Source organism: Marmota flaviventris, chromosome 3 (assembly GCF_047511675.1).
Source record: "Marmota flaviventris isolate mMarFla1 chromosome 3, mMarFla1.hap1, whole genome shotgun sequence".
Lineage (NCBI taxonomy): Eukaryota > Metazoa > Chordata > Mammalia > Rodentia > Sciuridae > Marmota > Marmota flaviventris.
Window position 1 is genome coordinate 145,718,704 of NC_092500.1, and position 18,222 is coordinate 145,736,925.

Consider the following 18,222-nt stretch of genomic DNA (forward strand, 5'->3'; position numbering starts at 1 on the left):
CAAGAAATTTAAATATACTTTATTTGGTACCAGGGTTCGAGCCACATCCCCAGCCCCCACCCCTTTTTTAAATTTTGCAACAGGGTCTTTTTTTAAGTTAAGGTCTTAGGGCTTCACTAATAAGGTGCTGAGGTTGAACTTATGATCCTTCTGCCTCAGCCTTCTATGTTGCTGGAATCACAGACATATGCCAACGCACTCAGCTTAAATATACTTTAAAGAAATCAAGCATATTGTCATATATTCATAGATCTTACCAGGCTAAATAAGGCTAAAATTGTTTAAAATCAATAATTATACTTTAATAACAACTATGAAATTCTGAATTTCTAAACTTCATTATTCTGCCCATTAGGAACAACCTTGTGGTTCAGTCCTTAACTGTGACATGAAAAAGGACCATAATGTATTGTCACCAAACTCTTAAAATATGGAAATTCATCCATATGATTATTATTGTCTTCAAAGTGATCAACTCAGAGTTATCATTTTTTTCAAAAGATATAGTCATTTCTCCAAAAAACACTGAAATTTCTCTTTCAAAAAGGCCTCACAGGCTTTAAGCATTATTTTTTTCTGAATATAATTAACTATGGTAAATACACTCTTGAGAATTGACCTAATTTTTTGAAATAGCCAAATGTTGGTTAGTCAAGCCTGTGAGGAAGGTAAGTAATGAGGCATGCCTATATAATAAGAACTATTTTTATTTGTGACTTTCAAAAAACTCCATTTCAAAAGAGTAGTTTCCAAAACATTCTGGTTAATGGTACTATAATGACATTGGGAATAATAATAATCTATTCCTAATGAGGACAATCTCCTTCATTTTCAGACTCTCAATTAAAACCAAAGACACCATGTAGCAAGCATAGGAAGTCCACAGCATATTAACCATTTTCCTGCATGGTGGTAAGATTACTCCTTATCTAAGATTTCTGTGCAGGGAATGCTCTTTCTTCCTATTCCTTAGGCAAGCTGAATCAACAAAAAGCCAGCAAAAAAAAAAAAAAACCCATTTTCCCTACAAGGATACCTTAACCAAAAATGCAAAATATACACAGAAAAAGCAGGACTCACAGATAAAAATAAGCTAAATAGCACAAAAGGTAAACAGACATTATATGTTTTACTTGTTCATGCAAAGTTTTTAATATAATTTGCAGTAGGATTTTTTTCCAAGAATTCTGAATCATTTGAAGAAACTCTATAAAACTTTTACAAGAAATCTCATTGTTTGAATTCACTGATCTGGTTTACTTCTCTTCTATTCCAGGTACAATCCGGAAAAGTTAAGCAACTTTTCCAAGGTTACACCATCAAATAATGGTACTAATTTGACTTCCTATGTAGAAGATCTTAGCAGAGCAAAATTGTGAAAAATAAGATCATCAATAGATTAGCCTTGGGCACAAACGAATAAATACAAACATAATTTATCATTTTGCTAGGTTCAATAAATACCATTTTGATGAGTTAATAGCCTTTGAAAGTAAAAACATTAGCCATCAGTTAAATAAACAAGCCATTAAATGGGAAACAGAAAGTCAATAAATGCATAATTTACTAATTTTCTAATCAATGATGCTAATCATTGCTGGATATTAATCAAGAAGCGGACATTAGCCATACCACAGATGATCATAATGATCATGCCTCACTAAAGGAAAATCTAAAATTACAAACAAAAAGATTAAAAACAAAAATACAAAACACATATTCCCTTATAAGTACTTGTTGACAAATTAAATGATTTGCCTTAATCAAATATGGAAATCTTTCTAACATTCAGTATGAAAGGCTGTATACTGGTGCCAAATATCTATGTAAAGCCGACTGAAATCAAAACAAATCCTAATTTGACAACTACACTGTATGCTAAATTCAGTAATGAAGGACATAAATTTGGAACTTCAGTTCCTAAACTCATTTTGTAATTTAGTAGTTCAATAACCTTATGCAAATTATTTAATCTATTTAAGCCTCAATTTTCTCATCAATAAATTGAGGAATAATATTTACTTCATAAATATCCTGGTACATACTAGGTGTTATAGGTATCCTGGGGCCCATTACTTCTTAGCAGAATGATATGGTGCTTTCCAGCCACTCCCAGGGGAGAAAAGAACAGACTTAGGTATGTTCTCATCTGGGTTGATACCCTGGCTTTATCTCTAGCAACTTACTCAACTTTTCTGTGCCTCCATTTCCCTACCTTTAAAATGGGGATTATAAAAGTATTAAACTCCATGAGTTGTTCTGTAAATGAAATAGTATCTATATAAAGGATTTAGCACAGAAAAGATCTTTTAATAAATACTGGATACATGTTAACTATTGTTAGGCCTTGGTTTCTCCACATATAAAATATGCAGTATGCAGTACAAATATGACATTCAGTATGGTGTGTGTATGTGTGTTTCTGTTACAAGTAACTTTATTACTATGTTTAAGTTTCAAGTTAACTATGATAATGCAACTTTAGCATATTTTTATTCAAATTTACTGTTATGATTCATTGAACTTTATAAAAAAGTCTTTAATTGTGGAAATTAACATTCTGCTTCACCGGAACATCTAACATATAATTGGTATTCAACTATCTAAAATTCTCACCTGACCAAAAATGCAAGAAAATGGATATTAGGCCAAAAATGTTTCCAAGAAGCCAAAACTAATAAATTAATAAGGTTCACTCTGAGTAGAATCTTTAACTCAGAACTTGTTTATGCCTATTTCATGAATAAATGACAACAAAAAATAATCTTGGTTGTTTGATGATAGAGTAATAAGAAGTGCAACATGACAGTAAACAATGAGGGAAGAAAATAAAAAATCCATCCTAAAAATTAAACCTGTGGAGCTGGACATGGTGGTGAACACATGTAACCCCAGCAGCTTGGCGGCTAAGGCAGGAGGATCACAAGTTAAAAGCCAGCCACAGCAATTTAGTGACGCCCTAAGCAACTTAGTGAGACCCCGTCTCTCGATAAAATATTAAAAAGAACTGGAGATGTAAGTCTGTGGTTAAGTGTCCCTGGGTTCAATCCCTGGTACAAATATTATATATTTGTATATATAATATATATTTGAATATATATATATTCTCCTGTATTTGGAAGTGCTCATGTAATTAAAGCACTTAATAAGACAGAGTGTGATATTTAGGAGGTTTGGAATCACACTGTATAGCCGACATATCATTGTTTACCACCTAATATCTCTGTTATCTTGAACTTAATTAACCTACATGAGTAATAATTTCCCCATCAATAAAATGGGAGAATTCCTTCTTAAAGAGATGTGGTGACAAAACAAAAAATTTATAAGACATTTAGCAGAGTAAGGGCTCAAAAGTGTGGGATAATAACTATAGTACGCATTGCCCATATGGGGCCACCTATCTCTCAAAGGCTCCTGAGTAAATTATCATATTTTAACAGAACAATAAAATAACTGATGTTTGTAATGATCTTCAGTGATGAAGAAATTAAACTATATTTAATATATTCATTCAATAAGCATTCAACAAACATTTATTGACTATTATTTTCTCAGTATTGGGCTTAGTTCTGGTACATAAGAAGGCGATTAAGACACAGTTGTGACCTGAAAGAACTTGTCCCCTCATAGGGGAGAAAGAAATGTAAACAAATGATTACAGTATACTGTGCTAAGTGCTGTAACAGAAGTATGTATTGGGTGCAATGGCAGTATAGAAGAAGGAGAAGCCAGCTTTGCCCTCAGGCAGTCAGAAAGGGATTCAGAGAAGAAATACCATGCAAGTAGATTCTTGAAAGATATGTGAGATGGTAAGAAGAGGCTAACTTAACACAGACAAGCAAAAGTGTTGAAGCACAGGTGAAAAGAGCAATGGAGTTTTGAGTCTAAGATCATGAAGGGTCTGATAAAACACCAATCAAGATGACAAAGGTAATGACAGCGTGGAGGCTGGATTAAAGAGACAGACAGAAGGCAGGGCAACCAGGGTGGAAAACTAATGAAGCCAACTCAAAGTAAGAGATGAAAAGAGACTGAATTTAGGCCCTGATGGTGGGTAGAGTGGGAGATGGGAGGGTTTATAGCTCATTTTAAACATATGACAACCCAATATGTTTGTTTTTTAAATACAAAATTAAGAGAATAAATCCTTTGCCATCAAAACATGTGGCTCTCCTGAAGGAACTATTTTTGGTGATTTTGAGTTCCTGAGATTTTAGTGTTACATAATTCATAGCACGATGATAAGGAGATAGCTCCATCTCCAATAAAGCTTGAAATAACATTTTAGGTATTTTGTTAATGGGCCAACTTTTTCTTTCTTATGATAAGATTTGTATTTAGCTCTGATTGATTGTAACATAAAAGAATGCAGTAAAAAGTAAAGCATAAGCTAAATTCTAATCAGTAATGTTTGACAGCTTTGTCTAGGAAAACAAAAATCTTGTATGCAGCACTTAATTGCTTTAACTGGAGTTTCCAAAAAGGTTAGATCTTGTACTGCATTTAATAAAACTCTTCCTCTTATTGAACAATACTTGTTCAAATATTTAAGCAAGAATTTCATTTTATTAGAGTTGGTATAAAATACATCACAAGGAAAATATTGGCCATAAAGTTGAGAAATATAAACTATAAATCTTAAGGCTTTGTTTTAACTTCTTAAGGGAAGTGATGACTAGAACAGCAGCAAGAGAACTACTAAAAGTTGAATAACCTTCATGTAAACATACTTAGGCACTTGTTAAAACAAACATTATTCCTACTGCTAAAATTGAAGTTGGCAAGTCTTTCCTCTTAATAGCATAAAAAACAATTTGAAAAGTAGTAGAATAGCAGTTTCTTTGCAAAGAGACTAATAGTCATCATTAAAAGATCCTTAAAAGCTAATACAGAATGGTCAGCCAGCCTGATCACCTTAATTTTTAATGAAAGGATATTTCCATATATATAGGGAATATCTATATTTCCATACATATGGAATATATATATATATATATATATATATATATATATATATATATATATAATCATCATCATAAGAAATGAAGTTCTGAAGGAAAATCTACTATCATTAAAAAGAAATACTAATACTAATTTTAGTTTTCACCTTTACTATGATGATCTATAATGAGAGAAAATAATATATAAAAACAAAAAGAAGGAAATATGATAAAGCAATATGTAAAAATCTGTCAGTGATAAAACAAGCAGGGGTGGCTGTCATAAAAATGGCCAAATGGCTTTTTTCACCTCCATCAAGGTCACTTTACTGATGATAGACTCAATAAGATGATAATGCATTTAACCACTTTCCTTGCATCTGACTTCGACCTCACAAATCCAAATGGCCTTGTTTAACTACCCTGGCCTTTCAGCATTTCCCTGAACAAAGATAATTAAGGAGATGTACTGCCCCCTACTATCACAGGAATTGAAAGACAAATAAACTTTTAAGAACACAGCCAGGTGTCTGCTCCACTAATGCACAACTTTTAAGCAGGAGGTAAAATGAAATAATGGTTAAATAATTATAAAAGGTTAACAATGTTAAATTTGTTGTATAAGGTAATTTTGTTTTATTTAAAAGAAATGGCATAAAATGTGTTCCGCACTACATTTTACAGGTCTCTAGACAGCAGATCCTCTTTCCCTGCTGGAAACAGTTTAAGATGAAGGCAAAAGGATGTTATGCACAAACTAATGTAAAAAAAAATTATTAAAACTTCTACACATCATCTTAAATTTTCAAAAAGTTTGTTAGTATACATAAGTAGAAAAAACCTGAAGTATTTCCTTTTCTATATTAGTCATTCTGGTGTTCTTTATAATATGTTCTACCTTTTAACTACACAAAACAAGATGTTCAGGTCAAACATTGTCTAACTTCAAAGAAAGAGAATAAGAACACTTAAGAGAGAAACTCTTTTTCTTTTAAATACTATAGCATGCAATTTCCCAAATATATCTATTACTGAAGTGCAATTTGGCCTTAAATATTTGAGTGTACTTTTCAATTATTATTCTTCTCTTGTGAAATTAATTTACAACCTCTAACATTTATGGCATAAATTGTTTCTGATATACCAAAGAGGTAGCTGTTTCAAACTGACATACTAAAACTTACGAGTATTTCAAAACTTAAGCAGGGAATTTGTAATTGAACAAGAGCTAGGTTTGTAACCAAAACCAACAATATGAAAATCAATTTTTAAACAACTGGCTTCTTAAATATTGAAGCACATACCATTTCAAACACATATAATATCTACTCTCCTACTCCCTGTTATGGTTATTCTGTAGTTGAAAAAACAAACTTTGACCTGTCAAAAACAAACTACACATTCCAAGTACCTAAAATTAAACCTCAATTCAGAATAAAAGGCCAAAGACTTAAATGTGTATTGTAATAACTTTTTGTTCTAGAAAAAATTCCAATAAGTTGTACAAATTCCATTTATTTTATATTACCTCTTGCTAGAGAAATCTGTAATGCCAAACAACGTGATAAATTTAAATGTAACGAATTTCTAATGTAAACTATCTCTTTTAGAAAAAAGAATAAGTGTTATTTTGGCTTTAAAATATTCAGTGTTCCAGGATATGGAATCACTTCACATAAGATTATAGCCAAAGCAGCACTTACGATTAATAACGTAAAATCTATATTTATATGCTTCAGACTTGTCCAGATCAATGTGATACAGAAAAAGTCTTGCCAATAATCCTAATCTAAACCTTTGGGGATCCTCTTGCTCTACTCCCTTATTCCTCTAACAGTCCCTTATCTTTCCATTCCTTTCTTTCTACCAGGAACTTCACAACTTGTTTTTGTGACTGTTGTCCTGTTAGCCAAGAACCAGGTCACTGGGAGACACAACTCATTAAACACTCTATTAGTGGCTTAGGATTTGTTGTTGGTGGTTGTTTATTTTATTTTTTTAGTTGTTGATGGACCTTTATTTTATTCATTTATTTATATGTGGTGCTGAGAATCAAACCCAGTGCCTCACATATGCTAAGCAAGTGCTCTACCACTGAGCCACAACCCCAGCCCTGGCTAGGTTTTTAACTATAACTATTTAGAAGTTCTGGTCAAACCTAGAAGGTACAATTCACTGTTGAGGTTAAAAAAAAAAAAAAAAAAACACTGTCCCAAATTTTTTTTATTTACTTTCTTACTTCAACATATCTATCTCCTTCATGGTACCATTTTCACAACATCAAATATCCATAAAGAAAAATATTCAATTTCTCAAGTATTAGGTGGGAAGGTACTCATATCTACACTAACTCAGAATATTACGGTCATGCTTTAACTGGTATATGCATGTATTCATATCTACATATATATTTTCAGAATAAGACATCTATAGGAAAGCGGCAATATACCCTATTAGTGTAAAATTTAATTTTTTTAAATGAGGAAAGTTAATAAAAAATAACATTTACATAAAAATTGCAAACAAATATATTGTCCTGTTCTTAGCATTTACATCTGGATTACTAGAAAGGTAGTTTGTTAAAAAATCTCCACTCACAATTGTTTAGTTAAAGTAAAACCTAGGAAACAAAATAAATTATAAACATAAAGAACTGATGTTCCAAAGCCCAATCTCTTAATTGCTGATCAGAGCTGAAAATAGATTCTTTTTCTCCACTAATTGAATGAGTCGTGTTAAACCTTTTGAAATGCACTTTAGAAAATGCAAGAATACAGCTTAGAACAGGTTCTTTAATTTGGGTCATTTTCTGTTACTTGCAGTGGTGACGGGTGCTTAGCAACGCTGTTCTGGTGGCCCTTTTAAGGAAATGAATACCTGGAATACAGCATTTTAATCTATTTTATGGCATTAATTATCAAGATCACTGTATTTAGACAGTGCCTCCTTTGCCACTTGCCTACATTATGAAAGACAGGAGTCCCATGATAAATTGAATATATTATTTCAGATGACAGAAGATTCTGTGCACCCTGTTTGCAAGTAAAAAAAAAAAAAAAATCTAAGGATATAAGAACTAACAGTAAATAGAAGCCACAAAAAGGGTTAGTTTAAATGTTGAGACAAGGATATTACAGTGAAAAATCTGTGTTCAAACATCTATAAAGGAGACCACGCTAAGTCACTTTTCTTTTTCTAAATCTTTGAAAACTAAATTCTATTATACTACACACTAGGCCACTGATATCTAAGAATCATGATGCAACACTGCCAAAACTGAGTAAGATTGTACTTGGTAAAAATTTGATGAATATTTTAAGTGTTGATATCTTATAAGAAAACTGTACATGAGAAATAATAACAATACTTAAATATCCTTTTAAATGTAATAAAGTTTTCAATTCTCATCTATTACAATGTGCTCAAATGATTATCAGGAAGACTAGGAGACAAGGTAAAATACAGAGCTATCAAGTGGTTTCTAAGAAATCCAACTGCCTTGTTATGCTCTGTTCAGGTTTTATTAATAATCAATATAACAGGTTAAGAAACTAATAATTAAAAACATTCTGAATATTCCTATTTTTTCTAAGCTCAATATTTATCGTTAAAAGTACAACTCTTTAAACTTTTTCCTAATAATTACAGTTTATTTTCATGTCCCGAAGAAGGAAGGTGAAGCTCTTATACATCTCCATTCTTCCCTATCTTTGCAGCTAATAAGAGATCAAGTGACTCCCTCTTTGTCTAAAATGTATCCTAATTTCAGTCTTTAACAGCCAATTTTTTAAAGCTTTTAACAGTCAGCCCTCAAAGATGAGACAGGAACCAGATTAACAACCTGCAATCATATTTTTTTTAAGTTTAAGTCGATCAATTAATGTATAATCAGCATCTCCTTAAAGTAAACATACTTTATGCCAGACTTCAAATTTCTCATCAAATTGTGTAAATCACAGAACAAAATGGAAAATACCAAAATTTCTCAGGTTTTTAGTCTCTGAAAACACATGGACTCCGCTTGGGGTTTTGGTGGTTTGAATGTTACAGATGCATTGTAATGCCTGGGAATCTGCTGAAAAAACAAAATGTGGGGCACAGACAGTATATGCTGCACTAAAATATTCTACTTAGAGGGAGGCTGAGTTAAGTTAGCTGTATTTCTAAAATGCCTTCTCTGGATATTTTCAATCTCTTTTCTAAGAACTACTTTAACAATTAACACACAGAGGTCTCTGGATGGATCTCTGAAACACTTTAAATCGGAGAACAAAAGGTTTATTTTAAAAATGAAAACCTTGGCTTGTACAACTCCAGACGTGAATCTGCTTTCAATTACTGAAAGTATTTCCACTTTAGTGGAAGGGGATCAAATCTTCAACTACACCATCTTAAGGCACTGAATTTGATTATATTAGGCTTTCCGAAGACAAAATGACTTTGTGACACAGGCACATATATCTGTACATATCATTTATAAGATATTCCGGAGAGATAGAGACGCTAGCCCACGAGAGGGAGGAAATGTGATATCTCATTCTGAGAGCTGCCACGGATCCTTGTTTTATTTTATTAAAATATACTACACAAATGGGCAAATGATTTTTTTTTTTTTTACTTTAACAGACACTGCACAAGTTTTTCCAAACCATTCCCAACTATTCTTCCACAGGAGTAACCTGCTTCGAAGCACAACTACAAAGTTGAATTTCTTTCAGAGTCTCCACTCTGTAAAGCCCTCACGACAAAAAAGCACACACTAAGTATTTCGCAGGCGAAAAAACTGCTCTTTTAATTAGCAAGATTATTTTGTACCTTTTTCTCCATTAAGCAATTAGCATGATGGATTTCGGTTAATGGAACCGAAGGGCTGATTCATTTACGCTCAACGCAGATTTTTTAAACATTTCAGACATAATTATCCAAAATCATTATTTCTAAGATTTGCTCCTCACGAATTCGATAAGATATATCGCAAAAGTCACAGAAATGCAGTGGGGGGGAAAAAGACAGCTTTACCTCATAGCTTAGGACTGTATACTACTCATAAAAAAAAAAAATCCATCTAATTAAAAATACCGGGAACAAAAGACTCCATTCTGCCCGCGGCTACCTGCACCACTCCGGGTGACGAAGAGTAAAGGAGAAAGTTCAGCCTTCGCCTCTTTTAAATCCTTATATTTGGCCCCTCAGGGGTTAAAAAGCCACCTCATTTCAGATGCTAATGTTGCCTCTGCACCGATTTCAAACCCGCGCCGGAGCCTCCTCCCTCTCCGACACCGGCAGGGAGACCCGCGGAGCCGCTGCCGCTACCGGGGCTGCCGCTGCCTCTGCCGCCGCCGCCGCCGCCGCCGCCTTTGCGCGCCCGGGAGCGAGAGAGCGACCGAGACGCCGCGCGAGGAGCCGCGCGCCCACCCCAGGCCGCGGCCCCCGCCGCCGCCGCCGCTCACCCACCTTGCCGCGGCGCGCCCTCGCTGTGGCCGTGCGGAGCCGAGCCCGGCGCTGCCAAGTTGCCTCGGTCTGGAGCGTATCATGTTACAGCGCCGGGCTCGGGGCTCGGGCTGCGAGCGCCAGCCAGACATGATAGGCTGAGGCTCCTCTGTTTACACCCGGCCGCGGAGGGGGCGGCGGCGACGCTTAACCCCTTCGAGCCGGGCCGGGCAGCCGCCGCCGCCGCCCCGCCAGCCCTGCCAGCCCCGCGCCCGCCGCCCGGCCCGGCCGCCGACACCCCAACAGACTCACACACACACTCACACATACTCACACACACGCCGGAGCATTCCAACAGCCCTGCCCCAAACGAAGAAGGTGAAAACTGCACGGAAAACTGGTCGCCGATGAGCTTTGAAGACCGTGGCAGGAGGGATCCTCACCCCCCCACACACAGGCAGACCGGTGGAACATCAGTGTTCTCTGGTGTGGTTTCTCAGGCTGCTGTGGATTTTGCAATACGGATTTTTTTTTCTTTTCCCTCTCTATGAGCACTACTTTCCCGTGCTCACAAAAGCAGCTCTTTCCCAGCACATGAATGAATCCGACCCCTGCTCTGCCACCATTCATGCGTCCCACATCCGAGATGTTTACTTAATCCAAACCAGAGTGACGGCCGCGCTCCCCACGTCTTCGCCAAACTAAGTCTTAGCGCTCACGGGACAAGCCGCCTGGGAGAGGCGGGCACACCGGTACCTCGCAGGCAGGCGGGAGGGGTCGGCGGTAGGGCCCCGAAGCCAGGCACCCGCGGGGCATGCGGGTGCGGGGGTGGATGTCGCCTAGGAGCGCCACGGGGACCCGTTCATTCCGCAGTCGCCGCTTGGCCTCGGCCGCCGCGGCTCAGCCCCTCCACTGGCCCCCCGAGCGGCCAGGACGGTGGCGGGGCGGTCTGCACCCTGTCCGCGCCAGCCAGTCAGGCTCCCGCCCTCCCTGGGGGGAGAGAAGAAGCTGGGGGCGTGTGTTCAAGTGGTCTGAGCTGCTCTGAATTATGTGCCAGGACTGGACATCCCTGATGTGAAGTAGCCAATGTGGTGTTCTGACCTGCTTCACTTTTAAATAAAATGTACTTAAGTATTGCTGCATTTAAATTCTTATTTTTTTTAATTGTCCTTTTCCCCCTTCAGATGCACTTTTATCATTATTTTTGCACTGCCTCCAGAAATCCATTGTCCCATTTCTTTTTTTTTTTTTTTTTCTGGAACGTTCTACCTACCCCGTTCAGCCTTTTCCTCCATTACACTGAGGAATAAATCAATGTTTATGAATTTTAAGTTACCTGTGTTTTCTTCCAATGCCCCCAAACTCCTCAAGTACTTTTATCAATAAACACGAAAGAAATTTTTAAAAAATCTTTATGTCACAATACTCTTAACATATTCATATGAGTTCTGATTTCACTTTTTAACTTCTAAATATAAACTTAAACCAACCCACCTCCAATAATTAACAAAGGATCTGTGTTCTCTATTTATCATTAGATTACAATGATAAATCCCCCCTTTACTCCAGTAAAGATTAAATTCTTTCCACATTCCCAGGATTCAACAATAACAGGAATTTCTTTCTTTCTTTTCTTTTTCTTTTTTCTTTTCTTTCTTTTCTTTTTTTTTTTTTTTTTGCATATTACCTCTAGATTGACTTTTGTCACTTTTATATCTAATGTTAGAAGAATGTGAATAGCTCTTTACCTTTTTGAGGGGACTTTTCCTTTTCTATTTCTATGATGGTCCAACACATCAGTTATCATGCATGGAAGTGTGTAAAGGTATTCTGTGTTTAAGCAAAGTCTGTATACCTTATTGTTCTTCAGCTCATCTAGAAACATGACTCACCAAACACATCTTATTATAACCTGATTATCACTACCATCCTATGTATTCCTCTCTTACTGATCAACATATTCATCCTTTAATTAGGATATTACTAAGATGTCATAGAAATTATTTAAATGCATAGCAATTATCTAAAATTTAGACATTCCTTTGACACAGTCTAAATTTCAAAGTTATTTCCAGGTTTTTAAATTCTTACTCTCTAGTAAAATTGGGTCAAAAAATAGAACAATAGATATTTTGTGGGACACCAAAAGATTTCTAGCTCTTAAACAAATAACTTTCAAAGTCATAATATTTTGAAAAAGATCATTTCAAAGATCATTAAAATGCATGTGACTCTTCTGGGGGAGTTGCCTAAACTAATTGCAAATAAACACTATATAATTACTTAGAGGATGAAGAAGCTATCCAATTCGAATCTTAGAAGAATTAAATAGGCAGAACATTGAACAGTTAAAATTTACCAGGATATGGGGGCTTGTCTGCACTTCAGAAATGTACCCCTTGATTTTTCATGACTACAAATTTGCCAATCTAGACTAGAACATTAGAACACAGAAAGATGAACACTCTAATTGAAGAACTAAAGGTTCTAAGATCTTAAATAAATCACAGTTTGGGTCAAGATGAATCTTAAGAAGACTGATATTTGGCATGCTCATTTCCCCAGATAAATGCTATGTAAATTGGTCACTGATTGATAGAATTTATTAAAGTTCCAATTTAAAATGCTAATTAAGCAATGTCCATCTATAAATATCAGCACCAGATTAAGCAAATTTTTATATTGGACTGTATTGGAATATTGTACATGTGTATCTGGTTTTATCTTTTCTGAATACAAAATTCTTTTCAAATTGGACAAAGACAACCTCTCTTGAGAATTATCCAGGATTTACTTTGAGTTAAATTGAGCAGTAGCAGCAACAGCCCATGGGAAAGAGACAGAGGAAGAGATGTGGTTTTAAACTATTTCTATTGCTGAAATATGAAGGATGGTTTCCATATATGTCTTCCAAGAAAACACGGTTTTGTGACCACACCCATTCGTGCATTAAATTACTGCCATATTTTAAACACAGGAGTCCACCAAAGAGTTCCATAGAGACATACAGTCATAATGCACACATTCAACTTCTATTTTCCTCTTCTATAGCTTGCCATATTGATGATGTCAGGGGTAATTAGCATAATAGATACTGCCTTCCATAACTTAAGCACTTCTCCTCTAAGATCTGCAGAATTCCCCACAGTTCCATGAGCAGACACTATTAAATATGTTGAATTATGTGGCTATTTTATGTTGTGAATAAATAACCACGTGGAATCATACTTGCAATATTAAATGAATTTTACTTATAACTGAATTCAGTTCTTTAGGCATAAAAGCCTAATGACTGCACACCACAAGGAAGATTTTTAAAAATGCATGAACTAAACCAAATCAAAGCAAATTGTATTAAAAAAAAAAAAAAAAGTCCAAGAGTGAACGGTTACTTCAAACTGGAACCAACTTAGTTTCATATTAAGAGTGCTTCTGACCTCTCTCTACTTAGGCCAACAACCTTAAAGAAAACATTAGAGGGTAAATGAAACTGAGATGATTACCTTCCCTTCTAATTTTTAAGCACAAAAATCATATTCTCAGAGATGCTTAAAAAATAAAAATCTATCCCCTATTACTATACTAAATACATGATTATGAAAAAAGCTAACACTGAGGACTTTGTATTATGGCTAACATTATATTAAGCATTTGACACCTATCCCCCACCTCTCCCATATACAGTACAGAGGGTCAAACCCAGGGCCTCATGCATGCAAGGCAAATGCTCTATCACCGAACAAGACCTTTGGTTCAACAGACATGTTTATTTTTTTTTAATTATCTGAGTCCCTTTTTTTTTTTTTAAGAGAGAGTGAGAGAGAGGGAGAGAGAGAGAGAGAATTTTAATATTTATTTTTTAGTTTTCGGCGGACACAACATCTTTCTTTGTATGTGGTGCTGAGGATCGAACCCGGGCCGCACGCATGCCAGGCGAGCGTGCTACCGCTTGAGCCACATCCCCAGCCCCTTATCTGAGTCCCTTTAAGCAAGTAATATTACCTCATTTTACAGAGGAAGAAACAGGAACATAAAGGGTTGAGAATGTTTCCATACAATTATGGATTGTCATGGGCGAAATGCAGTCCTAAGTTTGATGGGTCCCTGAGCCTAATGTTTAACCATTTCACTAAATATTTAGACAATATTGACTGAGTAGTTAATATTTTCTAAATCAAGTTTTTCGGATAAGCCACATCAGTTATTTGAAAACAAGATATTCAATTTTAGAAATTGATAATTTGTAGATTTTGTAAGGGGGAAAAAAGAAGCACAGCATCTTCTTTCTGTTGTGTTTTGAAGTTACCTCTAGAGGTAAAGTAACAATGCCAACATTAGTATCTTCTGCAAGCTGAAATGTTATAAAAGAATGAAATGATCAAAAATATTCCTAGACATCTGATTTAGGAATTGTCATGGGTCAGTATGCATCTGTCACTGTAATTTATCCTAATGGACTCCGTTAAGAATTTTACATTTATTTTAAAAGTTTTTCACTTTTAAAATAAATATGTCAAATAAACTAAGTTACTAAAATTGCAGTGCACTGACATAAATTGGTACATAGTAAGGATATGGCTACTCCAGTTACATGCCATAAATAAATTTTAGACTTTATTTTGTTTTGCAAACTGTTATTTTGTCAGTAGCACATAACTTTCTACTAGTTAAGTGGACTCCATTCTAATCTAACAAAAGACTGTATTTAAAATTATATTTCTAAAGTCCATTCTCTAATAAACTTTAATTATCATTTATATTGGAAAAGAAATAAAGGTTTGAAAACAAAGTCTTGTAAGAATGGCCAATTCATAATTTTTCACAGATGTCTATAGCAAATCTAAAAGGCTAGCATAATATGTAGGTGATTCTTTGTTTATCCTACAGGAAATTCCACCCACAATATACATATTTATTTCATTACTATCAGAAATGACCCACATCTGAAATTATTTCTAAAAGGCAAGTTTTCTTTTTCTCTTTTAAAGGTGTCATCTCTCTCTCTCTCTCTCTCTCTCTCTCTCACACACACACACACACACACACAACACACTTTTCTGCAATCTGATACATGAGGAAGACCTAAAACTCTTCCTTTAGAGATCTAATCATGTTTGCTGTGTGCCAAAGGAACTGGTCCTTATTTTTGTCCTAATTCAGACAACCTTGGGCAGAAGCCTGCTGGGTCCTCTGCAGTCTGGACAAGCAGGGAAGAGGAGCAAGCAGGATCTGGGTGTGTGTGACAGGTCTGGACTCCTTGCAGGGGGCAATCAAGCAATGCACTCAATCCAAATGGCTTGGTGAGCTTCAGCCCTGTACTGGCAAGTGTCCAAGGGGGAGGGAAGGAGGTGAGTAAGGGAGACCATTCCTACCTGGTGGCGAGAACAGGCCAGGGGCAGGAGGGCAGAGTTTCAAGGGAAATCCAGATGGCCAGCAAGAGTTAGCTGAGGGTTACCAGGATGCCAGGAGCTAAGTACATAGCAAGAGCTGAAGGCCCAAGTCAAGCCACCAGGAGTCCAAAGGCAATGTTAGAAGGCAGTCTATAGTACAAAGAAGCATATAGAAGCCTACTTCCATCATAAATTTCCACTACTGAGGAAATACTAGAGTGTCCAAGAGAGAGGGAGTGCTGTTCATCCCTGGCACATGGGACAGAGCATCTGCTGGCATCCAGACTTAATTCCCAGGCCTACCCAGGGATGGCAGTGTTTGTCCATGCTTGGCAACCCATTGGGGTTCATCTTATTTTTAAGGTCTTGAAAAGCAGGAATACATTTGGAGAGATATTTTGTATATACTCTTTGACAGTCCAAATTTTAAAATGTAGATGTGATAAATAAAAATGATTGAATAGTTTTAATTACAGAACAATATCTTCAATCTGGTCTATTCATTTCAACTATTATCCCATTTACCCATCCCCCAAATACTAGTGTTGGTTCTCAAAAAACATTTTAATTTAAAAGTAAAAAACCTAGACAACATATTTTTGAATTAAATACATTACTATCAGTTATTTTGTTTGTTTAGACACCAAGAATTAGATAACCATTGATGATTAGAGATATTGTCAGATGAGTAGTTGCCTAGAGTGGCAATAGCTCTGCACAGGTCAGTTCCTCTCTGCAGTGGACAGAACATAGAAATCACACAGATTTCTACCTTCATTTTTTAAAATTTATAATATCAAAATTTCCAAATAACCTGTATATATTAAGATCATTTTTTTTCAAATAGTTTAATATTTCTTTATTGTCAAATAAATCTTGGTAATCAATAATGTATTAATTTATTAATATTTTGCTATTTCCTGATATCTAATTAATTTAAAATATTTTCATGAGAGTTATGTAGAATATGTTTCTAATGATTTTTTTTTGTTTAGTGTACATAAATTATGTAGGGGTACATTTCTACTTGTCATTTCTGTTGTAAGTATGCTTGATGCCTCTGCTTTTCACCTGGCCATTTTCTGCTTGTTCACAACTTGGTTTAGAAGTCATTTCTTCCTTTCAGTCTTCTGTGATGCACCAAGAACAGTTTGAGGGTCCCTCTTTTGTATTCACATTGAATTCTGTAAAAATCTTATTCTAACAGTCATCATACTATATTCTACTACATGTCTTCTTGTAACTCTTTCCAGACAACAAATACTCAAGATTAGGAACCATTTCTTTGCTGATTCCTTAGCTGGTAGCTTGGTATCTTGCACAAAGAGGACACTAAATAAATAATGGTTCTGGAAAGGGTGGGTGAATGGAACAGTGGAAACAAATAGTCTAGACTGACGAAACTTCTTGCTGATGAACACATTCTAATCATTTGTATTTATTGCACAATTATTGTTTTTATTTTATTTTATTTTATCTCTCCCTCTCTGGTAGATACAAGAACACACTTAGCATACATACTCCTAAACCTAATATAACCTTTTCAAAGACAGAAACTGTGACCTAATGGAACATACCAACTGTTGTAGTTCAAACTTAGTATATTTAAGAGTCTATAATATATACTTTTTCATTATTAAATCCCACGACTATTCAACTGGACATGAATGTAATAAGTAATCTAGTTTGGTGATACTTCCCAGGATCTCTCTCAGATGTAGTCCCATCTAAATTATACCCCACACAGATGAATTTATTTATTTAAAAAAACAACCCTGCTGTGCCATATCAATTCCAAGCAATTCATAACAATGTTTTACATTGCTATCTAAGGGTAATTCTGTTTTGACATTTTCTAACTTAAATCTCCAAAGCCTCAAATGCTCTCACTCAGTCTTCAGTAAAATGAGGAGTAGCTAGTGATTATTTTATCAACAAGGGGCCTTTATATACTTGAAGATGATTATTAAATCTTCTCTTAAAATCCACATTGACATGCTAAAGTTGGTTATTTATTAATATTTTGTTATTTCCTGATATCTATTTATCATCTCTACCTCCTTCTAATGGCTCTAATTAAACTTCCTTTGCCTGGAAAGGGTGGAGATGGCTGAGAGCCACAACCTGTCAGAACCAGATTCCAATTTAGAGATCTAGGCCCAGGGAGAGAAGGAAGTTCCAGGAGAAGACAAGAGGCTTAGAGAGAGGAAATGGAGTGAAGGGAGCATTTCACTAGACATCTCTATCTAAATGTACCAGCAAGAACTGTAAGATGGAAAGAGGGATTTAGTGATGTACTGTAGATTTACTAACCAGGTTCTAAAACAATGATATTTATGAGCCTAGAGGAGATCTCAGAGACAATGAGTGAACTGGGAAAACAAAGGGCCAAGTGGGAATATTGGGAGATGCTTACATTCCAGAACCAAGTTGAAGAGGGAGACAGAAGGCAACCTCTA

General features: G+C 35.7%; 1 protein-coding gene across 1 annotated transcript in view; it reads right to left on the minus strand.

Annotated features, from left to right (window-relative positions):
* Tenm3 (teneurin transmembrane protein 3) overlaps positions 1-10,452 on the minus strand; it is a 331,254-nt gene extending 320,802 nt beyond the window's left edge. The window contains exon 1 of the mRNA XM_071610514.1: positions 10,398-10,452. The gene's annotated coding sequence lies outside the window, so the exon portion shown is untranslated. The remainder of the gene's footprint in view (positions 1-10,397) is intronic.
* Positions 10,453-18,222: the final 7,770 nt, after the last annotated feature.